At 41.2% G+C, this 27841-nt stretch overlaps 1 pseudogene; it reads left to right on the top strand.

The window, feature by feature from the left end:
• LOC122690615 lies at window positions 1-27841 on the top strand (annotated as a pseudogene).

Raw genomic sequence — 27841 nt, 5'->3', positions numbered from 1 at the left:
ACCACGTGAGTCACAAGATGAAGGTTCTGCTGCTGACTCTTTTCCTTGTCCTGGTTTGTGCTGCCCAGGAAACTCCAGCTGAGATAGACCCCTCACAGGTACCCAGAATGAGCTGATCTGCTAGAAGGTCTTGCTTGTTTAAATGTGCGTCTGTGTTTGTGTGTGAGGCTGTTGGTGTGCGCATGTGACAGAGATATTCTTGTTTATATGAAGGACATACTGTATAGATACCTTAGTCCATGTATCTACATGAGCATAATATCTCTATCTATGAAACCCTCTATGCATCCACTCTTTTATTTTCTTTTCATAAAAGAAAAAACCTTAACATGCTATCATTCAGAGAGTTATGAGCTGTCATGTTCATTATTGGTGTTTTCACTATTTCAAAATCTCTGAATTCTATGCTGTCTACGCAAATATGAATCATGATTTCATTTCATGTTATTCAGCAAAGTGGGGGGTAGAACCCTTCGTTGCTTAGTAAGACTCCATTTACTCTTCTGTGGTAAATACAGAAGCAAATATACTGCTGTGTATTGGTGAGTAACCAAAAACGAAATTAACTGACGTTTATAGAGATTTTCCTTCTTAGATTACAGGAGACTGGCACACCATTTACATGGCTGGGGATAACAAGAAGATTGTGGAAGGGGGCCCACTGAGGTGTTACTATCATCGGATCAAAATGTATCAATGGCTGTGAATACATCTCCTTTACATTTTACGTCAAGTAAGCACAATCTGCCCCAAATGAAACCAAGGAGTCTGTTGACTTCTGACACAGGGTCTGGTCTCTAATGTGCAATGAAAGGTGTGGGTCATGGCTGTGATGTGGAGTATGTGAACTCTCTTCTGGGAAGGGTATCCTCAAGCACTGGGGAATGGATGGTGAGGAAGGAATGTCTTGTCTGTTGCTTTTTCAGGGTTGACAGGACATGCCTGTCATTCACAGAAGTGGCAAAGAGACAAGAAGGAGATGTTTACATCACAAAATGTGAGTATTCAAGCATTTCCGATGTATTCCCAAAACCTTGGAACATGTTCAGATGAATAGTCTCAGTCCCATAAAAGACAACTAGATGTCTGGATTGGTGGACTATTTTCTCTACTTATTACCAATGCAACCTTGGAAAAGCCATATAATTTTTCAGCAATCAATTCTGTCCCAAAACACCAGGATGAGGCCCAAGGTTGGAATGTCGCCTTTGACGTTCTCTGAGAAGCCCCAGAACATTGGCTCCTCATGTTCCCTGGGCATGGGGAAGTGTGTAAAGCTAATTAAGATTACAATGACTCTTGCAAATTTTTTCTATCTTTTATTTGACCTACACAATCAAACTTGATTTAACTAAAGAAATTCTTTAAATATTAAAAGTTCTTTGCTAGCAAGCTTAGTAAGTAGAACATGATTAATTTAAAGCCCAAAGATGAGAACAGCTAAAATAAGAGACAAACTTTCAAACTAATTTTTGCATAATTTGAAAGTAACTTTAGCATAAACTTCTATCTCTATAGTTTAAAATAATGAGAATTCTCAAATATGAATATCAATACATAATTCAAAAGGGGCATTAACAGATTTGTATCTCAGTAGTTGAAAATAACAGCAAAAAATTCTCAAATATTAATATCAATACTGTAATATTCCATTCAGTGATCAAATGTCCATCCGCTTCATTTTCATGGAAAAAAAATGTACAACGGAGCACTCTAATCTTGGTCTGATGCATTTATTTTAATTTTAACTGTGGACAGGCAGCCACAGAATCTAACCTGCAATCATTAAGGAGTATATATGTCAACATTTTACAATAGACTAATTTGTACCTCTTTTATTACCTCTTATACTAGGAAATAATCCTGGATGATTTGCAAACTTTTAATATGATTCATTTAGACTTTTATTATTCCTTTCTCACCATGACTGTACATGCGAACTGGGTTACAAAATTTCAAAAATTGTATAGCAGTCAGCTCTTGTGAGCTAGTATGAGATGGTTGAGGTTCAACACCTACTATGGATGCAATAAGCAACTTTGCTATCATTCACAGACTGCTCAGACTAGAACATTGGAAGTCTTAATTATCTCAGGAGAGGGGTGTGTGGAGAAAGTTTTCCTACTTCACGCTGTCGTAACTAGTTCTAATGACACACCACTGGAAATGTCATTGAGACAGACTTCACCATCAGAAGGAAGGCAGAAGATAGCGTGTGAAGAATAAGGCACGTTCAATTGAAAAGGAAAGAAGTTAATCACGTTGAGGTTTGAAAATTTTTTTTTCTCTGTCACACTCAGGGGTAAAAATGCTTTGCAACTGATTCATGTATCAGACAACATGGTGGTAAATTATGTCGAAAATGATGATGGAGATAAGATCACAAAAATGACTGAAGGTGTTGGCAAATATTGTAGATTACCCAATACAGAGTAGACCTCTTCATATGATCAGTATTTTTATACTAGGGAGAGAAGTACATGTATACTTTATATTAGGGTTACGCTGGTGGCTCAGACAGGTGAGAATCCGCCTGCTATGCGGGAGACCTGGGTTTGATCACTGGGATGGAAAGATACCCTACTTCAGTATTCTTGCCTGGAAAATCCCCATGGACAGAGGATCTTGGTGGAATACAGTCCATGAGGTAGCAAAGTGTTGGGCATGACTGAGCGGCTAAGCACAGCACCTCATATGAAGAACACTGGAGCAGACACGTGTTCACACAGAGAATTCAGACTTCACGTGACATAAGTCAGTGCTGCAGAATGGTAGTCTGCTAGGAAAATGAGGAAATGTATCCACTGGGGATTCTATCAGATGGCTTTTTTAAAAAATGAGATACGTTCATCCCAGAGACCCAATGAAATACTACAAAATGGTCCATGGGTTTCCTGCCAAATATCACACAATGGAGCTGCTGGGTCCTGACACAAAAGTGAACCAAATCTGCTAAATCTGAGTTGAGTAGACTCACAGGTCCCAGCCATGACTACATTCATCTCCACCACAAACACTTTCTTCTTTGTCACAATCATTAAAACACTTCCTGAGACCTGAATCCAATGCTCTGCAAACACCACTGAATCATATTGAATCCTGCAGAGGCAGTGTGGACAGGCACATCAGTCATTCTGCCATCCAGCCAACCCCTGGGTTCACTGACATGTCCCTTTATCCTTTCTGATATGATATCTTCATTGGGGTGGGGAGGGGGTTGTGTCTGGTCATTGAGGATAACAATGCATGAATTTTCCCCTCAGTAGCATGTGTGATGTTATTACTGAAAGTGGGATCCTGCTGCCCGCCCTTCAAAAGCCAACTAAGAGGCCAGCTTTTTGAAAGTCAAGTCTGCTTTTGTTCAGATGCCAACACCTGGGGGAAGGTTGGACTTCTGTCCAATGGCTGTATATCTCACCCAACTGACAATCAGTGGGTAAGATCTCTATAGACAGAGAGAGGGGGCTCCATGAAAAAACAGCCCAGGTACCCTGAACAGTCATTTTGAACTTGGTCATTGGTGGTCTGACCTGCAAAATTATGATTGTTTTAGGTACAGTTAATCATCAGTTCCCTACTTTCTTTCATGTAAGTCTGAATTTTAAAATAAGGAGTTTATGATCTAAGCCACAGTCAGATCCCAGTCTTGTTTTTGCTAAGTGTATAGAGCTTCTCCATCTTTTTTAAAAATTTATTTTCATTGGAGGCTAATTACTTTAAAATATTGTGGTGCTTTTTGCCATACATTGACATGAATCACACATGGGTGTACGTGTATTCCCTGTTCTGACTATCCCTCCCACTTCCCACCCCATCCCATCCCTCTGGGTCATCCCAGTGCACCATCCCTAAGCACCCTGTCACATGCATCAAACCTGGATTGCTGATCTATTTCACATATGATAATATACATGTTTCAATGCTATTCTTTTAAATCATCCCACGCTTATCATCTCCCACAGAGTCCAAAAGACTGTTTTATACATGTGTCTCATTTTCTGTCTTGCATATAGGGTCATCATTACCAATGTTCTAAATTCCATATATATGCATATATATATTCCATATATATACTCAGGATGGGGAACACAAGTACACCCATGGCTGATTCATGTCAATGTATGGTAAAACCTAACTTAGAAATAAATTTAAAAAAACAAGTCTGTTCTTTACACCTGTGTCTCTTTTGCTGTCTCGCATACAGGATCATCATTACCATCTTTCTAAAATCCATATATATGCGTTAATATACTGTATTGGTGTTTTTCTTTCTGACTGACTTCACTCCATATAATAGGCTTCAGTTTCATCCACCTCATTCAAATGCATTCTTTTTAATAGCTGAATAATATTCCATTGTGTATATGTACCACAGGTTTCTTATCCATTCATCTGCCAATGGACATCTAGGTTGCTTCCATGTCCTGGCTATTGTAAATGATGTGGCGATGAACATTGGGGTACACATGTCTCTTTCCATTCTGGTTTGCTTGGTGTGTATGCCAAGCAATGGGATTGCTGGGCCGTATGGCAGTTCTATTTCCAGTTTTTAAAGGAGTCTCCACACTGTTCTCCATAGTGGCTGTACTAGTTTGCCTTCCCACCAACAGGGTAAGGTTCCTTTTTTCTCCGCACACTCTCCAGCATTTACTGTTTGTAAACTTTTTGATAGCCATTCTGACTGGCGTGAGACAATACCTCATTGTGGTTTTGATTTGCATTTCATTTCTCTGATAATGAGTGACGTTGAGCATCTTTTCAAGTGTTTTTTAGCCATCTTTATGTCTTCTTTGCAGAAATGTCTGTTTAGATCCTTGGCCCATTTTTTGATTGGGTCACTTATTTTTCTGGAACTGACCTGCAGGAGAGCTTGTATATGTTTAAGATTAATTCTTTGTCAATTCCTTCATTTGCCATTATTTTCTCCCATTCTGAAGGCTGTCTTTTCACGTTGCTTATACTTTCCTTCATCGTGCAAAAGCTTGTAGGTTTAATTAGGCCCCATTTGCTTATTTCTGCTTTTATTTCCATTATTCTAGGAGGTGGGTCATAGAGGATCCTGCTATGATTTACGTCAGAGAGTGTTTTGCCTATGTTTTCCTCTAGGAGTTTTATAGTTTCTGGTCTTACACTTAGATCTTTAATCCATTTTGAGTTTATTTTTGTGTATGGTGTTAGAAAGTGTTCTATTTTCATTCTTTTACAAGTGGTTGACCAGTTTTCCCAGCACCACCTATTAAAGAGATTGTCTTTTCTCCATTGTATAGTCCTGCCTCCTTTGTCAAAGATAAGTTGTCCATAGGTGCGTGGGTTTATCTCTGGGCTTTCTATTTTGTTCCATTGATCTATGTTTCTGTCTTTGTGCCAGTACCATGCTGTCTTGATGACTATAGCTTTGTAATATCGGGTGACATCAGGCAGGCTGATTCCTCCAGTTCCATTCTTCTTTCTCAAGATTGCTTTGTCTATTCGAGGTTTTTTGTATTTCCATACAAATTGTGAAATTATTTCTTCTAGTTTTCTGAAAAATACCATTGGTAGCTTGATAGGGATTGCATTGATTCTATAAATTGCTTTGGGTAGCATACTCATTTTCACTATAATAATTCTTCCGATCCATGAACATGGTATATTTCTCCATCTATTTCTGTTGTCTTTGATTTCTTTCATCAGGGTTTTATAGTTTTCTATATATAGGTCTTTTGTTTCTTTAGGTAGATTTATTCCTAAGTATTTTATTCTTTTTGTTGCAATGGTTAATGGGATTGTTTCCTTAATTTCTCTGTTTTCTCATTGCTAGTGTATAGGAATGCAAGGGATTTCTGTGTGTTAATTTTATAAACTGCAACTTTACTATATTCATTGATTAGCTCTAGTAATTTTCTGGTGGAGTCTTTAGGATTTTCTATCCAGAGGATCATGTCATCTGCAAACAGTGAGAGTTTTACTTCTTCTTTTCCAATCTGGATGTTTTTAATTTCTATTTCTTTTCTGATTGCTGGGCTAAAACTCCCAAACGTATGTGGAACAGTAGTGGTGAGAGTGGGCACCTTTGTCTTGTTCCTGACTTTAGGGGAAATGCTTTCAATTATTCACCATTGAAGATAATGTTTGCTATGGGTTTATCAATTATGGCTTTTATTATGTTGAGGTATGTTCCTTCTATGCCTACTTTCTGGAGGTTTTCTTTTTTTTTAAATAAATGGATGTTGAATTATGTCAAAGGCTTTCTCTATCTATTGAGATAATCAAATGTTTTTTATCTATTTGTCAATGTGGTGTATCACACTGATTTATTTGCAAATGTTGAAGAATCCTTGCATCCCTGGGATAAAACCCACTTGGTCATGATGTATGATCTTTTTAATACGTTGTTCGAGTCTGTTTTCCAGGATTTTGTTAAGGATTTTTGCACCAATGCTCATCAGTGATATTGGCCTGTAGTTTTTTTTGTGGCATCTTTGTCTGGCTTTAGTATTAGGGTGATGGTGGCCCCATAGAATGAGTTTGGAAGTTTACCTTGCCCTGCAAATATCTGGAAGAGTTTGAGTAGGATATGTGTTAGCTCTTCTTAAAATTTTTCATAGAATTCAGTTGTGAAGCCATCTGGCCCTGGGCTTTTGTTTGCTGGAAGATTTCTGATTACAGGTTTGATTTCTGTGCTTGTTATAAGTCTGTTAAGATTTTCTGTTTCTGTTCCTGGTTCAGTTTTGGAAAGTTGTACTTTACTTAGAATTTGTCCATTTCTTCCAAGTTGTCTGTTTTATTGGCATACAGTTGCTGATAGCAGTCTCTTATGATCCTTCGTATTTCTGTGCTGTCTGTTGTGATTTCTCCATTTTCATTTCTAATTTTGATTATTTGATTCTTCTCCCTTATTTTCTTGATGAGTCTGGCTAATGGTTTGTCTATTTTCTTTATCTTCTCAAAGAACCAGCTTTCAGCTTTGTTGATTTTTGCTATGACTCCTTTGTTTCTTTTCCATTTATTTCTGCCCTAATTTTTATGATTTCTTTCCTTCTACTTACCCTGGGGTGCTTCATTTCTTCTTTTTTCTAGTTGCTTTAGGTGTAGAGTTAGGTTATTTTTTTTTTTTCTCTCTCTCCTGTTTCTTGAGCTAGGCTTGTATTGCTATGAACCGTCACCTTAGCACTGCTTTTACTGAATCCCATAGGTTTTGGGTCATTGAGTTTTCATTTTCATTCATGTCTATGCATATTTTTATTTCTTTTTTTATTTCTTCTCTAATTTCTTGGTTATTCAGAAGTGTGCTCTTAAGCCTCCATATATTTGTATTTTTAATAGTTTTTTTTTCTGTAATTGACATCTAATTTTACCACACTGTAATCAGAAAAGATGCATGAGATGATATCATTTTAATATACCAAGGCTAGATTTATGGCCCAGGATGTGATCTATCCTGGAGAAGGTTCCGTGAGAAAGAAGGCTCACCTGAGAAAAAGGTGAAATCCATTGTTTTGGGGTGAAATGCCCTATAAATATAAATTATGTCTAACTGGTCCATTTTATCATTTAAAGTTTGTGTTTCCATGCTAATTTTCTTTTTACTTGATCTATCCATAGGTGTGAGTGGGGTATTAAATTCTCCTGATATTATTGTGTTACTATTAATTTCCCCTTTCATACTTGTTAACATTTGCCTTACATATTGTGGTGCTCCTATGTTGGGTGCATATATAATTGTTATATCTTCTTCTTGGATTGATCCTTGGATCATTATGTAGTGTCCTTCTTTGTCTCTTCTCACGGTCTCATTTCAAAGGTTATTTTATGCGATATGAGTATTGCTACTCCTGATTTCTTTTGGTCTCAATTTCATGAAACATCTTTTTCTAGCCCTTCACTTTCAGTCTGCATGTGTCCCTAGATTTGAGGTGGGTCTCTTGGAGACAGCATATATAGGGGTCTTGTTTTTGTATTCATTCACCCAGTCTTTGTCTTTTGCTTGGGGCCTTCAACCCATTTACATTTAAGGCAATTATTGATAAGTATGATCCTGTTGCCATTTACTTTCTTGTCTTATGTTCGAGCTTATCAACCTTTTCTGTGTTTCCTGTCTAGAGAAAATCCTTTAGCATTTGTTGAAGAGCTGGTTTGGTGGTGCTGAATGCTCTCAGCTTTCGCTTGTCTATAAAGCTTTTGATTTCTCCTTCATGTTTGAATGAGATCCTTCTGGGTACAGTAATCTCGGTTGTAGGGTTTTCTCCTTCATCACTTTAAATATTTCCTGCCATTCCCTTCCGGCTTGAAGAGATTCTATTGAAAGATCAGTTGTTATCCTTATGGGGATCCTCTTGTGAGTTATTTGTTGGTTTTCCCTTGCTGCTTTGAATATTTGTTCTTTGTGTTTGATCTTTGTTAATTTGATTAATATGTGTCTTGGGGAGTTTCGCCTTGGGTTTATCCTATTTGGGACGCTCTGGGTTTCCTGGACTTGGGTGGTGATTTCCTTCTCCGTTTTAGCAAAGTTTTCAACTATTATCTCCTCAAGTATTTTCTCATGGCCTTTCTTTTTGTCTTCTTCTTCTGAGACTCCTATGATTCAAATATTGGGGTGTTTAACATCATCCCAGAGCTCTCTGAAATTGTACTCATTTATTTCTATTCTTTTTTCCTCTCTGCTTCATTTATTCCCACCATTCTACTGCCCACCTCACTTATCCTATCTTCTGCCTCAGTTATTCTACTGTTGGTTCCCTCCAGAGTGCTTTTGATTCTCAGTTACGGCATTATTCATTGACACTTTTTTATTTCTTCAAGGTCCTTGTTAAACTTTTCTTGCATCTTCTCAATGCTTATCTCCAGACTATTTATCTGTAACTCCATTTTGTTTTCAAGATTTTGGATCACTTTTACTATCATTATTCTTAATTCTTTTTCCTATCTCCTCCTCTTTTGTTTGGTTTGGTGGGCTTTTATCATGTTCCTTTACCTGCTGACTATTTCTCTGTCTTTTCATCTTGTTTAGATTGCTGTGTTTGGGGTGGCCTTTCTGTATGCTAGAAGTTTGTGGTTCCTCTTTATTGTGGAGGTTCCTCCCTGTGGGTGGTGTTGGATGAGTGGTTTGTCAAGGTTTCCTGGTTAGGGAAGCTTGAGTTGGTGTCCTGGTGGGTGGAGCTGGATCTCTTCTCTCTGGAGTGCAATGAAGTGTCTAGTAGTGAGTTTTGAGGTGTCTATGGGTTTGGTGTGACTTTTGACCACCTGTATTTTAATGTTCAGGGTTATGCTCCTGCGTTGTTGGAGAATTAGCTTTTTTATGTCTTGCTCTGAAACTTGTTGGCTCTTGGGTGGAGCCTGGTTTCAGTGTAGGTATGGAGACTTTTGGATGAGCTCATGTTGATTAATGTTCCCTGGAGTCAGGAGCTTTCTGGTGTTCTCAAGTTTCGGATTTAAGCCTCCTGCCTCTAGCTTTCAGTCTTATTCTTACAGTAGCCTCAAGACTTCTCTATCCATACAGCACCAATGATAAAACATCTAGGTTAACGCTGAAAAGACTCTCCACAGTGGGGGACACCAAGACAGGTTCACAGAGTTACATGGAGAGGAGGGAGGAGGGAGATAGAGGTGATCAGGAGGAGAAGAGGGGGGATCAAAAGGAGAGAGAAAGCTAGCCAGTAATCACTTCCACAGTCTGGAACTTCAGACTGTAATCTCCACAGTCTGGAACACTCAGAGAGGTTCACAGAGTTCCATAGAGAAGAGAAGAGGGAGGAAGGAGAGAGAGGGGACCATGAGACGAGGAGGGGGAGTCAAAAGGAGAGAGGCCAATCTACTCTGTGTTCCCTTCCCTAAGTGTTCTCCACAGCCCAGAACAGCCAAAGAGATTCACAGAGTTAAGTACAGAAGAGAAGGGAGAGGGAGGAGATAGAGATGACCCAGGGGATTAAAAGGAGAGTCAAAAGGGGAGAAAGCAACCAAGCCAATAATCACGCTCCTAAGTAAAAATGGGTATGGAAGATTGGATTCTTAAAGGTGCAGAATTATAACAATTCGCAAAAGCAAAGATTAAAAATCTTGAGTAGAGTTTAGACTCTCAAAAATATAATAGTAAAACAAAAAACACAAAAGTTATAAAATACATATATATGAAATTTGCTTTAAAAATAGGGTCTTCTTTTTTGCAAGGTAATAGTGGGTTTTAAAAAGGAAAATTAAAGGAGCAATAAAGAACTTAAAATTTTAAAAAATTATAAAATGATAATAGTAAAATATATCTACTAATTTCTCTGGAGATGTTGAGGGCAGTGTGGGGTCAGTTGAGTTTCAGACAGCTCCTTGTTCCAGCTTATACTTCTCAAGTTCTGCAGGTCCCTTCCAATGTAGCCAGTGCTAACTATAGGGCTCTAATCTGTTGCAACTGTCACTTCCAAAGTGGTTCCCTCTTCTTGGTTTCTTTTGGCTTCCTCTGTTTGCAGGTCTCTTTAGTATCTAACTTCAGCCCTGACACAGGGGGCGAAGGTGATCATTTATTTCGGCTCGCTTGTTCAGTCGTGCTGTGGGGGGGGGGGAACACTGTAAACAAGTATCACTGGCGTGTGTGGGGAGTGCTCGCAGGGTCCCAGCCACACGGGGTTTGCCCCCGCTCATGGCGTGTGTGCTTTCCCAGTCTACAGTGCTCAGGCTTCAGATTGCTCTGCAGGGGAACTGTCTAAGCTGAGCCATGGGTTCCATGCCCTCCCAGGTCTAAGCCACTCGGTTGAGGTTCTCAGGTACTACACAAAAGCACAGACTCGGTTGGGCCTGCGTTTTGTGCCCTCCCCAGGTCCAAGCAGCTCAGGCGACCAGATACTTGGTAAGTGCACACTCCCCAGGTTGGGGGGCGGGGCTGAGTCTTATCACCTCCCCGGTCCAAGCTGCTCGGTTTCCTGGGTGCTCAGAGAGAGCATCATCTCAGGTGTGCCGTGTGTCTCCTCTGGGGAGCTGATTTCTGGCTTCAATCCTCCTGGCAGATGTCAACCGTCCAGGATCCCAGGAAGACTTGGTTAGCAACTGGGAGCCTGCTTGCAGTTTGGTAGAGGATGCCAGCTCTGGGGCCCAGATTGCCCCTCTCCTTCGGGCTTTGGCCCTCGCCCCCCTGCCTCTCTGCCTCTGGCTCAGGATGGGCCGGTCTGCAGTCGGCTAGCTCTCCTCTGGTATTCGCTCCGTCCTTTGATCTGTGAGCAGTCCCGGCAGTGCCTTAGCTCAAACCTTTTTGTGAGAAAGTTCTCTCTCTTTTTTCTCTCTCTCTGGCTATCCCATGGTTTGAGTTACTATCTCACAATAGCTCTCTCAGATTGCCCTCAGGGCATTCAGGCCCGGTCCTTACCCTAAGCAATGCAGCCCACACCTCCCTGCTCAGCACCAGCTTGCTGGTGGCAGATGTGAGCATCTGGGCTACTCCTCTGCTGGGAGCTGCAGTTAGGCGACTAATCTGTGGGTTTTAATTATTTATTTTTTCCTCCCGCTTATGTTGCCCTCTGAAACTCCAAAACTCCCCACAGACCCACCAGTGAGAGGGTTTCCTGGTGTTTGGAAACTTCTCCTCTTTTACGACTCCCTCACTGGGATGGGTCTCCATCCCTAACTCTTTTGTCTCTCTTTTTAATCTTTTATATTTTGTCCTACCTCATTTCAAAGACAATTGGCTGCCTTTCTGGGTGGCCGGTGTCCTCTGCCAGCATTCAGAAGTTGTTTTGTGGTATTTGCTCAGCGTTAAAATGATCTTTTGATGAATTTGTGGGGGAGAAAGTGGTCTCCCCATCCTATTCCTCCATCATTTTAGGACTGCCCTGAGCTTCAAGGTCTTTGGCTGCAAAAAATATAATCAATCTGATTTCGGTACTGACCGTCTGGTGATATCCATGTGTAGAGTCTTCTCTTGTGTTGTTGGAAGAGGGTGTTTGCTGTCACCAATGCATTCTCATTGCAAAACTGTGTTAGGCTTTGCCCTGCTTCATTTTGTATTCCAAGGCCAAGTTTGATTGTTACTCCAGGTAAGTCGTGACAACCTACTTTTGCATTCCAGTCCCCTATAAGGAAAAGGACATCTTTGGGGGTGTCAGTTCTAGAAGATTTTGTAGGTCTTTATAGCACCATTCAATTTCAACTTCTTCAACATTACTGGTTGGGCCACAGACTTGGATTACTCTGATATTGAATGGTTTGCCTTGGAAAAAACAGAGATCATTCTGTTGTTTTTGAGATTGCACCCAAGTACTGCACTTCCAACTCTTTTGTTGACTATGATGATTACTCCATTTCTCCTAAGGGATTCTTGCCCACAGTAGTAGATATATTGGTCATCTGAGTTGCATTCACCCATGTCAGTCCATTTTAGTTCACTGATTCCTAAACTGTTGATGTTCACCCTTGCCATTTCCTGCTTGACCACTTCCAATTTACCTTGATTCATGGAACTAACATCCCAGGTTCCTATGCAATATTGCTCTTTACAGCCTCAGACTTTACTTCCATCACCAGTCACATTCAAAGCTGGGTGTTGTTTTTGCTTGGACCATCTCTCCATTCTTTCTGGAGTTATTTCCCCACTCTTCTCCAGTAGCATATTGGGCACCTACCGACCTGGGGAGTTCATCTATCAGTGTCCCATCTTTTCACCTTTTCATATTGTTCATAGGGCTCTCAAGGCAAGAATACTGTAGTGTTTTGCCAGTGCCTTCTCCAGCGGACCACGTTTTCTCAGAACTCTCCACCATGACCCGTCCATCTTGGGTGGCCCTACATGGCATGGCTCATAGTTTCACAGACAAAGCTGTGGTCCAAGTGATCAGACTGGCTCGATTTCTCTAATTGTGGTTTTCATTCCGTCTGCCCTCTGATAGGTAAGGATAAGAGGCTTATGGAAGCTTCCTGGTGGGAAAGACTGACAGGGGGAACCCCATCTTGTTCAGATAGGTAGGCCATGCTCAGTAAATCTTTAATCCAGCTTTATGGTGATGGGTGGGGCAGTGTTCCTTCCCTACTGTTGACCTATTGACCTTATTGCACAATTCAGACTCATATTGAAGAAAGTAGGGAAAATCACTAGACCATTCAGGTGTGACCTAAATCAAATCTCTTACAATTATACAGTTACATGTGTGTGTTAGACTATGCAGCTATGTGTGTGTGTTAGTTGTTCAGTCATGTCCAGCTCCTTGTGATCCCATGGACTATAGTCTACCATGCTTCTCTATCCATGGAATTCTCCAGGCAGGAATACTGGAGTGGGTTGCCGTTCCTTCTCTAAAGGAACTTCTCAACCCAGGGATCAAATGCTGGTCACCTGCATCGCAGGCAGATTTCTTACCGTTTGAGCTACAGAGAATTCTGAACTATACAGTGGAAGTGACAAATAGATTCAAGGAATTACACCTAATAGACAGAGTGGCTGAAGAACTATGGACAGACGTTCATAACATTGTACAGGAGGCAGTGATCAAGACAGTCCCCAAGAAAAAGAAATGCAAAAAGGCAAAATGGTTGTCTGAGGGGGGCCTTACAAATAGCTGACAAAAGAAGAGAAGCTAAAGGCAAAGGAGAAAAGGAAAGATATAACCACTTGAATGCAGAGTTCCAAAGAATAACAGGGAGTATAAGAAAGCCTTCCTCAGTAGGGATGGCAAGAAAAGTAAAGGAAACCAATGGAATGGGAAAGACTAGATGTCCCATCAGGAAAATCTGTGATAATAAGGGAATACTTCATGCAAAGCTAGGCACAGTAAAGGACAGAAACGGTATGGACCTAACAGAAGCAGAAGATATTAAGAAGAAGTGGCAAGAATACACAGAAGAACCATATAAAAAAGATCTTCATGACCCAGATAACCATGATGGTGTGATTACTCACCTAGAGACATACATCCTGGAATGTGAAGTCAAGTGGGCCTTAGGAAGCATCACTATGAACAAAGCTAGTGGAGGTGATGGAATTCCAGTTGAGCTATTTCAAATCCTGAAAGATGATGCTGTGAAAGTGCTGCACTCAATATGCCAGCAAATTTGGAAAACTCAAAAGTGGCCACAGGACTGGAAAAGGTCAGTTTTCATTCCAATCCCAAAGAAAGGAAATGCCAAAGAATGCTCAAACTACTGCAAAATTGCACTGAACTCACACACTGGCAAAATAATGCTCAAAATTCTCCAAGCAAGGCTTCAACAGTACATGAACCATGAACTTCCAGATGTTTAAGCTGGATTTAGCAAAGGCAGAGGAACCAGAGATCAAATTGCCAACATCTGTTGGATCATCGAAAAAGCAAGAGAGTTTCAGAAAAAACATCTACTTCTGCTTTATTGACTATGCCAATGCATTTGACTGTGTGGGTCACAACAAAATGTGGAAAATCCTTCAAGAGATGAGAATACCAGATCACCTGACCTGCCTCCTGAGAAATCTGTATGCAGGTCAGGAAGCAAGTTAGAACTGGACGTGGAACAACAGACTGGTTCCAAATCGGGAAAGGAGTATGTCAAGGTTGTGTATTATCACCCTGTTATTTAATTTATGCAGAGTATGTCTTGTGAAATGCTGGGCTTGATGAAGCATAAGCTGGAATCAAGATTGCAAGGAGAAATATCAATAACCTTAGTTATGCAGATGATACCACCCTTATGTCAGAAAGCAAGAACTAAAGAGCCTCTTGATGAAAGTGAAAGAGGAGAGTGAAAAAGTTGGCTTAAAACACAGCATTCAGAAAACTAAGATCATGGCATCTGGCCCCATCACTTCATCACAAAAAGATTGGAAAACAATGGGAACAGTGACAGACTTTTATTATTTATTTATTTTTTGATCTCCAAAATCACTGCACATGATGACTGCAGCTATGAAATTAAAAGACGCTTACTCCTTGGAAGTAAAGTTATGACCAACCTAGACAACATATGAAAAAGCAGAGACACTACTTTGTCAACAAAGTCCATCTAGTCAAGGCTATTGTTTTTCCAGTAGTCATGTATGGATGTGAGAGTTGGATTGTGAAGAAAGCTGAGTGCCAAAGAATAGATGCTTTTGAACTGTGGTGTTGGAGAAGACTCTTGAGAGTCCCTTGGACTGCAAGGAGATCCAATCAGTCCATCGTAAAGGAGATCAATCCTGGGTGTTCATTGGAAGGACTGATGCTGAAGCTGAAACTCCAATACTTTGTCCACCTCATGCGAAGAGTTGACTCATTGGAAAGGACCCTGATGCTGGGAGGGATTGGGGGCAGGAGGAGAAGGGGACGACAGAGGATGAGATGGCTGGATGGCATCACCGACTCAATGGACATAAGTTTGAGCAAACTCTGGGGGATGGTGACAGACAGGGAGGCCTGGTGTGCTGCAGTCCATGGAATCACAAAGTCTCAGACATGACTGAGCAACTGAATTGACTGAATCTTCAGTTCCAGGGTCGCTATGTTCCCATCTCCTTGATGTCACTTCTCTGAATCATGGCAGCTTCTGTCGAGGCTATAGTCTGGTCATCCTGTAGTAAACTTGTCCCCTGGGTAGGGGTTCAGTGTCTAAGACAGCTCACAGTATATGACACAGAATATTATCTATTGCCCTTAGGGAGGAACTACAGGTCCTTGACTTTGCTTCATGATTACGTTATTATCATTTGGTCTCCGTTGACTGTTTTCCTTTGCTTTCCCACATTCTCAATTATCTGATTAAGCTTATTCTTTGACTAAAATCTGTCACAGACAAAAGGCAGGCCAAAAACATGGTGGGTGGGGCAAGGAACACGGGGTCCTGTTCCGTCTCACCAGGATTAGTGTGCTTGCTGAAAATTCCAAATCATTCCCCGTGCCGCATTCATTTCGTGAGGGTTGATGACAACCCTGCGGATGGAATTCTAGGATGTAGACAAAGTGGACAGGAAGAGTTAGAGTTGGGGCAAATTCTGGGTCTCAGACCCACCACGACCTTCTCCGATGTACCTTCAAAGATTGCATCTCACTGGGGCATCTTTAAGCTCACAGATAAATGACCTGTAGTTGTCTCAGAGGTTGCGAGAACTAGAATGTGATGAAATGTTAATTATGTGGACTCTACTCCCACAGATCCATCTGAAGACCTGTTTACACACTTGGGCTCCTCTGTAGAAAATTATGTGGTGAGCACTGTTTAGGTGATGATGGAGGGCAGTAATGATGGTAAGACTTACTGGACATGACATGCATGACCCAGATGACACTCTATAACCTAAAAAGGCTTCTAGCGCACACCTCTTCTGCTCTGTTTGCTATGAAATCCAGCCAAAGAAACAGTTTCACTCAAGAAGAACTTCAGAAGTATCAGGAACTGAACAACTAAAATGGGGTTCCAAATGAAAATACAGAAAATCTCATCAAAACAAGCAAAGTCCCAGAGGATAACAGGTATCCAAAATGAACATATATTACTAGGACATTCAATTCAAAGTTCCCATTCACACAGACATCTTTTATTTTTTTTACTTGATAGTTTTTTTTTTCATTTATTTTTATTAGTTGTAAGCTAATTACTTTACAGTATTGTAGTGGTTTTGTCATACATTGACATGAATCAGCCATGGATTTACATGTGTTCCCCATCCCGATCCCCCATCCCACCTCCCTCCCCACCCGATTCCTCTGGGTCATCCCAGTGCACCAGCCCCGAGCACTTGTCTCATGCATCCAACCTGGGCTGGCATTCTGTTTCACACTTGATAATATACATGTTTCAATGTTGTTCTCTCAGATCATCCCACCATCGCCTTCTCCCATATAGTCCAAAAGTCTGTTCTATACATCTGTGTCTCTTTTTCTGTTTTGCATATAGGGTTATCGTTACCATCTTTCTAAATTCCATATATATGCGTTAGTATGCTGTATTGGTGTTTATCTTTATGGCTTACTTCACTCATATAGACATCTTTTAGAAAAGCTGTTATGAAATAATCCTTGGAATAGAGGCATGTCAATGGTCATTTTTTGCCTTATTCATTCACTTTCACAGACATCTGTCCTCCATAAGGAGAGAGAACATCAGTTGGATGACTAGAAATGTGACAAATACAAGGCTGAATTTCTTTCCTGTAAGTTAACACCTTTTTAGGGGGGTTAAACTGCTCTACGAATGGAATACATACACCATGGAATATCACTCAGCCATGAAAAATGAAATAATGCCATATGCAGCAACATGGATGGACCTAGAGATGATCTTATTAAATGAAGTAAGTCAGGAAGAGAAACACAAATATGCTATCACTTCCATATGGAATCTAAAATCTGATGCAAATAAACCATTTATAAAGCAGAAACATACTCTCAAACATAGACAAAATTTATGGTTACCCAAGGGGAAGCAGGGAAGGGATGAATTAAGAGTTTGAGAAGAACAGATACATGCTAAAATATATAAAATAAACAACAAAGACCTATTGGAGAGCAGAGAGAACTATACTCAATGTCTTGTAATAACTTATAAGAAGAATAATTTTAAAAGGTATACATTTACCTAAATATATTTATAACTGATGGCATCCCAGGTGACTCAGAGATCAAGAACCTGCCTGTCAATGCAGGAGACACAGGAGATGCAGGTTCTATCCCTGGGTCGGGAACATCCCTTGGAGTAGGAAATGGCACCCCACATCAGTATTCTTGCCTGAAAAATCCAATGGACAGAAGAGTCTGGGAAGCTGTAGTCCATATGGTCACAAGAGAGTGGGAGACGACTTAGCAACTAAACAAAAACAAAAGTATAAATGAATCATGAAGCTAACACAACACTGCACGTCAAATACATCAGAATAAACATTTAAAGAAAGAGTGGGATAACTAAACACTTCACCATGCCACAGGCCAAGGGCTCGGGCTTCCTCAGTCCGTGATTTAAATGTCTAAACACACACACTGGGCTAGACTCCACGGTGAGATGCTCTGAGGACAAAGGAGGAGACTGAGTGAAGCCCTCAGCTTGAAATATGACGACTCCTGGGGAATCCCACTCTCAATGAATGACCTTGCAGCCACATCTTCATGATGATAAATGAGACGTCAGAAGACGTAAGTGGCACAGGTTACATATATGACCTCCTATGTCTCAGACCTGTGAACGTGTAACTTACTACCTCTCAACATAAGACCCAATATGATCATTTGTTCTGGCTCCAAAACATAGCAAAACTAATGTCTTGCTATTTCAGATACCTCTTGTGAACATCAGTAGAAATATACAATACTCTAATGATCTATAAATGGCTGAGAAATTCTGTTCTCACAAGTTTGTGAACTGTGAACATTTTCTTACAACACAAACTTATTGAAGGCTAGTCATGCGAGCTTCATGTTCTAACTGTCTCTATACATTGCCCAAAGCAGAAATCAAGAATGAGGGGGAAAAAAACAAACTAAAACACAGCCAAATCTATTCCTGGGGACGGGACAAATAGATTTTGGATAAAGTTGCAAATGAAATTCAGTGGAAAATCATACGAGCAAATTTCCTGGAGAAATTGGAAATTTATATGCCAAAAAAAAAAAGAGCTTCACCCCATTCATTGCTCCATGCTTTAAAGCTAACACAGAGAGACTGGTAAACCTACATGTAAGACCTAAAGCAAGGAACACTCGACAGGCAAACCACAGGTGGAAACTCCAAGACCAAAGATTAAGTGGTTCCTGATGCGGATATACACCAAGCAGGATAGTTCAGTGGGAACAGGGCATCAGAGTGACCAGGCCTCGATCAACACGAAAATATTTACATCTTTGAGGGACAACCGTAAGTAAGCACAAGAGAAGCCAGCGACTGGGCAAAATCATTGGCACATCTTCCATCTGAAAAGGAACTCATATTCAAATATATTAAAAACCTACAAGCTTCACAAAAAGTTAACAAATAATTCACTCAGTAATGAATGAAGGACTTGGAGAGACACTTACCAAAGAAAATAGACAAATGGCAATCCCAACTCTTTATTCATTCAGGAAATGGAAATCACTACTGAAACTGGATACCATCACACACTTATTATACTGTCTGAAATGAAAACAACTGGCCACCCTGAGTCCTGGCAAGGATCTGGAGCAACAGAAATTCTCATCTCTTGTTGACAAGAATCGAAAATCAGAAGGCGCTGAGATCCAGCAGTTCCAACACTGTCTCTACCCAGGAGATGAGACAGCTCAGTTCCTTACAGAGACCTCTCTACGAACATGTAACCATCAATATTTGGATGGAAAAAAATGGGACATATCCTGACGATACTATGTAGGGTCAACAGGATTGGAGTCTACAAAAAAAGAAAAATAGATATTGAATCAAACGAATATGCTAAATGAAAGAAGCCAGAAACACACACAGATTTAATTTTTGAAAACATCTAAAGAAGACCAATTAATCTATTGTTCCAGAAAACAGACGAGGAGGTTCCCAAGTCCAGTTTTGGGGAGGCGGCTGAGAAGGGGCTAGAGGAGGAAGGATGAGCAAGGAGCCAAAGGACAGTTTTGAACATAACAGATATGCTCAGATATTGACTGGGGAAAAGTTTTCACAGCTCTATTCATTCAAAGCTTAGCGACCGTACCACCTGAAATACTTGAAATTTTGCTGTGTATCATTTACATCTCAATGAAGAGTTTTAAAAACTCATCTCTCAGCTCACTTATAGAGGTCGTCTCAGTTACAGAGGTCGAGTTCAATTTCTATTTTTTTTAATACTTCTAATCAGTATTCATTCATTTACTTGTTTTATTATTACCATGGTCATCACAGGGCTGGTGGGAGCAAACTGTCCAAGTGAGTGCTACTTAGACAATGGCTGTCCACAGTTTCTTTAATCTAGTTTGCCTGATGTGTGAACAGTCAGAACAGTGGTTAAGAGAACCTGGATTTTCATGTTAGGAGATACACGTAAAGCAGAAATCTCATACGCTGTCATGACGGTAAACCCTCAAGGCAAAATGAAATGGTAGAGACAAATTTGGGAGGGATCCTTGAGTGCGGTAAAAGATAAGAATTTGCCTCCTGGGGGGGAGGAGCTAAGATGGAGGAGGAATAGGACAGGAAGACCACTTTCTCCCCTACAAATTCATCGAAAGAACATTTGAACACTGAGCAAATGCCACAAAACAACTATGATTGCTACCAGAGGACATCAGGTGCTCAGAAGAGCAGCCCATTGTCTTTGAAAGGAGGTAGGACAAAATATAAAAGATAAAAAGAGAGAGAAAAGAGCTAGGGATGGAGACCCGTCCCAAGAAGGGAGTCATAATAGAGGCAGTTTCCAAATACCAGGAAACCCTCTCACTGGCGAGGTCTGGGAGAAGTTTTCGAATCTCAGAGGGCAACCTAACCAGGCGGAAAAATAAATAAAACCCACAGATTACATGCCTAAAAGCAACTCCCAGCAGAAAAGTACCACAGACGCTCGCATCCGCCACCAGCAAGAGGGGGCGGAATGGAGAGAAGCAGGTGGCATTGCTTAGGGTAAGGACTGGGCCTGAATGCCCTGAGGGCAATTGGAGGGAGCTAACGTGAGATAGAAACTTAAAACTGTGGAATAGCAAGAGAGAGAGAGAAAATTAACTGGCGAAAAGCGCTAACTGAACACACTGCAGGCCCATTCACAGAACAAAGAAAGAACTGAGCGATCCCAGAGAAGAGTTAGCTGGCTGTGGACCAGTCTATCCCCTGCCGGAGGCAGGAGGCAGAGGGGAGGGGAGCGGGGCAAACTCAGCCCCAGAGACGGCATCCCCTACCAAACTGCAAACAGGCTCCCAGTTTCTAACCAAAGGCTTCCTGAGATTCTGGATGGTTGACATCCATCGGGAGGGTCACAGTCAGAGATCAGCTTCCCAAAAGAGACATAAGGCACACCCAACCGGTGCCCAGAGAAACCGAGGCTGGGACCGCGGAGGGGATAAGGCTCACTGCACCCAGGGAGAGTGCGCGTGTCAAGCTCCTGGCTGCCTGAGTTGCTCGGGCTGGGGAAGGCACAAAACGCAGGCCCAACTGAGTCCGTGCTTTTGTGGAATACCCGAAAACTGGAACCGCACGCAACGCAGGACCCACTCCATATAGAGCAGCCGGGAGCCTGAGCAGTGTAGACGGGGAGAGCACACACCCGTGAGCGGGGGCAAACCCAGTGTGGCTAGAACACTGCGAGTGCTCCCCACACACACAGCGATATCTGCCTGCAGCGCCCCTTCCTCCCCGCGGCACGACTGAACAAGCGAACCTAAACAAGAGGTACCATTACACGCCAGTCAGGATGGCTACTATCCAGAAGTCTACAAGCAATAAGTGCTGGAGAGGGTGTGGAGAAAAGGGAACCCTCTTACACTGTTGGTGGGAATGCAAACTAGCACAGCCACTATGGAAAACAGTGTGGAGAGTTCCTAAAAAACTGGAAATAGAACTGCCATATGACCCAGCAATCCCACTTCTGGGCATACACACTGAGGAAACCAGATCTGAAAGAGACACGTGCACCCCAATGTTCATCGCAGCACTGTTTATAATTGCCAGGACATGGAAGCAGCCTAGATGCCCATCAGCAGATGAATGGATAAGGAAGCTGTGGTACATATACACCATGGAATATTACTCAGCCATTAAAACGAATTCGTTTGAATCAGTTCTAATGAGATGGATGAAACTGGAGCCCATTATACAGAGTGAGGTAAGCCAGAAAGATAAAGAACATTACAGCATACTAACACATATATATGGAATTTAGAAAGATGGTAATGATAACCCTATATGCAAAACAGAAAAAGAGACACAGATGCACAGAACAGTCTTGAGGACTCTGCAGGAGAAGGCGAGGGTGGGATGATCTGACAGAACAACATCAAAACATGTATATTATCAAGTGTGAAACAGAACGCCAGCCCAGGCTGGATGCATGAGACAAGTGCTTGGGTCTGGTGCACTGGGAAGACCCAGAGGAATCAGGTGGGGAGGGAGGTGTGAAGGGGGTTCAGGATGGGGAACACATGTAAACCCATGGCTGATTCGTGTCAATGTATGGCAAAAACCACTACAATATTGTAAAGTAATTAGCCTCCAACTAATAAAAATAATTGAAAAAAATAAAAAAGAATTTGCCTCCTGTTGAAAATATTTCATTAAACTTAAATATTTATTTTTTTATTTTATTTTTTTTATTATTATTATTATTTTTCAATTATTTTTATTAGTTGGAGGCTAATTACTCCACAACATTTCAGTGGGTTTTGTCATACATTGACATGAATCAGCCATGGAGTTACATGTATTCCCCATCCCGATCCCCCCTCCCACCTCCCTCTCCACCCGATCCCTCTGGGTCTTCCCAGTGCACCAGGCCCAAGCACTTGTCTCATGCATCCTACCTGGGCTGGTGATCTGTTTCACTATAGATAATATACATGCTGTTCTCTCGGAACATCCCACCCTCGCCTTCTCCCACAGAGTCCAAAAGTCTGTTCTGTACATCTGTGTCTCTTTTTCTGTTTTGCATATAGGGTTATCGTTACCATCTTTCTAAATTCCACATATATGTGTTAGTATACTTTATTGGTGTTTATCTTTCTGAGAAAAGGGAACCCTCTTACACTGTTGGTGGGAATGCAAACTAGCACAGCCACTATGGAAAACAGTGTGGAGAGTTCCTAAAAAACTGGAAATAGAACTGCCATATGACCCAGCAATCCCACTCCTGGGCATACACACCAAGGAAACTAGATCTGAAAGAGACACGTGCACCCCAGTGTTCATTGCAGCACTGTTTATAATATCTAGGACATGGAAACAACCTAGATGCCCATCAGCAGACGAATGATAAGAAAGCTATGGTACATATACACAATGGAATATTGTTCTCAGATGTTAATACACTGAAGCCGAAGTATGTATCCCCTCAGGGGGCCTCCTTCCTCAATCATCTCCTTGTTATCCACGGCCATGTAAATGGTGCGCCAGTCTCCTGTAATCTAACAAGGAAGGTTTCCAGAAACATCAGGCAGTCTCTTTACTTGTTTGTCTCTAACACACAGCACAATCTTTGCTTCTGCATTTACTTCAAAAAAGAAACAAATTCAATCTTATCAGATGAGGAAGAGTTCTACCCCTCACCTTGCCGAACAACATGAAATGAAATAATGAATCGTATTCAGTCACAAGCATAGAATTCAAGGTTTCTTGCAATAGCCGAACGAATGCCACTAAAAACCATGGCCCTTTATAGGTATCTAAATGATAGCATGTTAGGTATTTTTTTAACATACAGACAAATAGAATGAAAGAAAAATGCAAAGTGTGAAAAGACAGAGCTTTGTATTATGCTCATGTAGATACATTGACCATGGTGCTTATAAAATCTGTCTGTACAAGTAAACAAGAGTCTTCCACACACGCACACACACTCACAGGCCCAAGACCTTCTCCCACATCAGCTCGTTTTGGGTTACCTCTCAGGGGTCTAGCTCAGCTGGAGTGTCCTGAGTGACACAAACCACAAAAAGGACAAGAGTCAGCAACAGAATGTTCATCTTATGATTCTCCTGGTCCTTCCTCTGGAGAAGCTGAGGACGTTGGAGAGGATATGAATTGGTCTCATTTTTATAGGATTGGTCTCCTGGTGGTATACATAATGGTCAAACAGTGGTTAATCACAGGACCTTGCTTATTTGCAAGTGGTTCTCTGATATCCTGTTGGGCAGATGAGCGTACCTAGCAATCTGCGGTTTTTGTAACGAGATTAACTGGAGGACCATCTACAGTGGATCTGGGCATTTGTCCTTCAGACTAAGTGAGGAATCCCGGGATGTATGAGGTATTTCAAGGACAGTGATGTTTTTATTCTTAGATATTCTCAGTTTCCAAATGAGACACACAGTCCGAGACATAGCCCCAAGTCCTATGCTATTTAACGTTGAAGAGGTCTGTTAAGCTTCTTTTCTAAAACTACAGATGGTCCTGTCCAGTTTAAGAAGATAAATGTGGGGCATCTCTACCAGGAATCGGTTATCAGGGCATTCCTCAGAGGAGGAAATAAATAAAGTTGATGTTCACAGTTCTTTTGTTCCAGGTGTTGCATGTAATGATTCACAATTTTGTATGCTCCATTTATAGTGTAAAAATATTGTCTTATTCTCTATGTTGTTCAGGACATCTTTTAATATTATATATTTTATTCAGGTTAGCTTATACCTCTTACTCTGCTTCTCGTGTGTTACCTCCACCCCTTCCCTCCTCCCACTGGTCACCACTAGTTTGTTCTCTGTGAGTCTCCTCCTTTTTTGTTATATTCAATAGTTTGATTTATTTTTTAGAAAGATGGTAATGATAACCCTATATGCAAAACAGGAAAAGAGACACAGATGTATAGAACAGACTTTGAGACTCTGTGGGAGAAGGCGAGGGTGGGATGATCTGAGAGAACAGCATCAAAACATGTATATTATCAAGTGTGAAACAGATCACCAGCCCAGGTTGGATGCATGAGACAAGTGCTCGGGGCTGGTGCACTGGGAAGACCCAGAGGGATGGGATGGGGAGGGAGGTGGGAGGGGGGTTCAGGATGGGGAACACATGTAAATCCATGGCTGATTCATGTCAATGTATGGCAAAACCCACTACAATATTGTAAAGTCATTAGCCTCCAACTAATAAAAATAAATGAAAAAAAAAAAATCTGAGAACAAGTCTCCATTACTTTGTATGTCAAGTAAGTACAATCTGCCTAAAATGACAGCAAGGAGACTGTTGTCTCCCTAGATGGGGTCCTGCCTTCAGTGTCCACTGAAAGGTGTGCGTCATGGCTGTGATGTTGAGTGTGTGGACGCTATTGATGGAAAGGTGTCCTCAAGCGCTGGGGAACAGATGGGGAAGGAATGGTGAGGAAGGAATGTCTTTGTTGTTCAGGTGTTATGAGACAGGCATGTTACTCAGTGTAGTTGCAAAGAGAGACTGGGATGTTTATGTTGTAGGATGTGAGTATTTCAGAGTGTCTGGTGCATGCATCTTCTCAAGCACGTTAGTTGCTCTGCCGTCTCTGACTCTTTGTGACTGCATGGATTGCATGGATTGTAGCCCACTAGGATCCTTTGTCCATGGGATTTTCCAGGCAAGAAGATGGAAGAGGGTTGTCATTTCCTCCTCCCACTTAATGCACTGGCAGGCAGATTCTCTGCAACACTAACTGACCCAAATATTTATTTGACCCTTTGTTTGACCTTCATGATCAAATTTGCTTTAACTAAAGAAATTCTTTAAATATTAAAAGTTCTTCATGTATGTATTTAAGAGGTAGAAACTAATTCAAATCTCACAGAAAAGTATGAAAAACAAGTAAAAGTGACAAAAACTTTGAAACTAATTTTTCCATAATTTGAAAGTGAAAGGAACACAGTTTCAGAGTTCTATCTCTATGGTATAAAGTATGGGAAATAATTCTCAAATCCAATACTTAACAGTGTCATCACTTAATACTATAATAAGTGATCAAATGTCTACATATTTGATTTTCACAGGAAAAATGCACAGCAGTTTTCTAATCTTCACCTGAAGTGCCGTTTATAATTTCCACTGTAGGCAAGTAGCCACAGGAACTAAGAATCATTTCAAGTACATATGTCCAACATTTTGTAATATCTTCACTTATGCCTCTTTTATCACCTCTCGTACTAGTTAATGACTTTGATTTTTCTATAGCTTTTAATATGATTTATTTAAATTTATAGAATTACTTTTTAATCACCACTGTGCTTGCAAATTCAGTCACAACTTCCCTGAAAATTTAACAGTCAGCTCTTGTGAGCTGGTATGAGACAGCTGAGTTCCACCACCTACTATACTTGCTGCAATAAACAACATTGCTATCGTTCACTGACTGTTTGGTCTAGAAGAATGGAAGTCTTTGTATCTTAAGAAGAGGGGTGTGTGGGAAAAGCGTTCCTAGTTCACTAGCCGTCTTAACTCATTCCAGCAACACAGCCCCTAGAAATGTCATTGAGACAGAGTTAGCCATATGAGGGATGATTGAAGATAGCCTGTGGAGAACAAGACATGTCCAATTGAAAAGGAAAAAAGTTAACTGTATTGAGGTTTCAATTTTTTTTTTTTTTGTCACAGACACGTATAAAATTTTTTCTGAACTGATTCGTGTATCAGACAACACGTTGGTACTCTATGCTGAAAACTTTGACGGAGTGAAGACCACAAAAGTGACTCATGCCTCGGTACATGCTGTAGCGTATTCTATACAACTTAGTCATGTTCATATTCTTGATATTCTTTATTAAGAACTGAGGTGCATACCCAGCTTATATTATATTAAGCACACTACCACAGACATGCGTTCAAGCAGGAGAATTCAGACTTTATGTCACGTGAGTCAGGGTGGCGAAAATGCTGTCTAATAGGAAACTGAACAAATGTATCCACAGGGGAATCTATAAGATTTTTTTTTTAATCAGATACACTTATCATTGAGGTACAATGAAATATTCCAAGATGGTCCATGGGATTCTTGCCAAATACCACATATTGGAGTTGCTGAGTTCTGACACCAAAGCTGAACCAAGGTTTAAATTTGAGTTCAACAGATGCACAGGTTCCATCCTTGACTGCATTCATCTACACCACATACACTCTCTTTTTGTCACAGTCACTTTAAGAACGCCTGACGCCTGAACCCAATGCTCTGAAAATAACCACTGGTTCCTACTGATCCTTCAGAGTCATGTAGTCAGGCATGTCGATCATTGTGCATCTGGCCAACCCCACGGGGTCACTGACAGGTAGCTTTAACTTTTCTGATATTATATCCACATTGGTGGATGGTGGGGATTGTGTCTGCTCTCTGAGAATGAAAAAGTGTGTATTTTCCCCTCAGTAGCATGTGTAATGGGATTAATGTGCCTGGGGTAAAGTCCAAATCGTTTTTCCCCAATCATTTGAATTTTTTGTTTTTTCAGTTGCTAAGTCCTGCCTGACTCATTGTGACTCCATGGATTCCAGCACACCAGGCTCCTCTGTCCTTCACGGTCTCCAAGAGTCTGCTCAAAATATGTCCATTGCCTGCAATGCAGGAGACCCCAGTTTGAGTCCTGAGTTTGGAATACCCCTAGAGAAAGGATAGCCTACCCACTCCAGTATTCTTGGCCTTCCCTGGTGGCTGGTGGTAAAGAACCCTCCTGAAATGCAGGAGACCAGGTTTGATCCCAGAGTTATAAAGATTCCCTTGAGAAGGAAATGGCAAACCACTCCAGTATTCTGGCCTGAAGAATTCCATGGACAGAAGAACCTGGCAGGCTACAGGCCATGGGGTCACAAAGAGAAACAACTGAGAAACTTTCACTTCCTAATTAGACAAGTTGGACAGGAAGAGTTAGAGTTGGGAGGATTTCTGAGTCTCAGGACCCACCATGACCTTCTCCAACATACCATGAGTGCCTACATCTGACTCGGAGATGCTTAAGCTCATAGGTGAATGGCCTGTAGTTCTCTCAGTAGTTGTAAGAAGTAGAACATGAGAAACTATGAACTATGTGGACTGTATGGACCCATCTGAAGATGTGCATGAAACTCAGGCACCGCTGTACTGAATGACCTGGTGGGCCGTGTTTAGGTGATGGTGGAGGGCAGCGGTGCTGGTGAGACTTACCGGACACTACAGGTATGAGCCAGGTGGCTCTCCATAACCTATAAAGGATTCTCATGCACACCTCTTCCACCCTGTCTGCTATGAAATCCAGCCAAAGGAGTCCGTTTCACTCCAGAAGAAATTCAGGCATATGAGGAACTGAACAGTGAAAGGGGGGTTCCAAAAGAAAATATACACAATGCCGCCAAAACAGGTAACACCCCAGAGGACAACAGGTATCAGAAATGA

This window comes from Cervus elaphus, chromosome X, assembly GCF_910594005.1.
Source record: "Cervus elaphus chromosome X, mCerEla1.1, whole genome shotgun sequence".
Taxonomy (NCBI): Eukaryota; Metazoa; Chordata; class Mammalia; order Artiodactyla; family Cervidae; genus Cervus; species Cervus elaphus.
The sequence above is the reverse complement of the archived record's forward strand: the minus strand, read 5'-3'. Positions and strand labels throughout refer to the sequence as shown.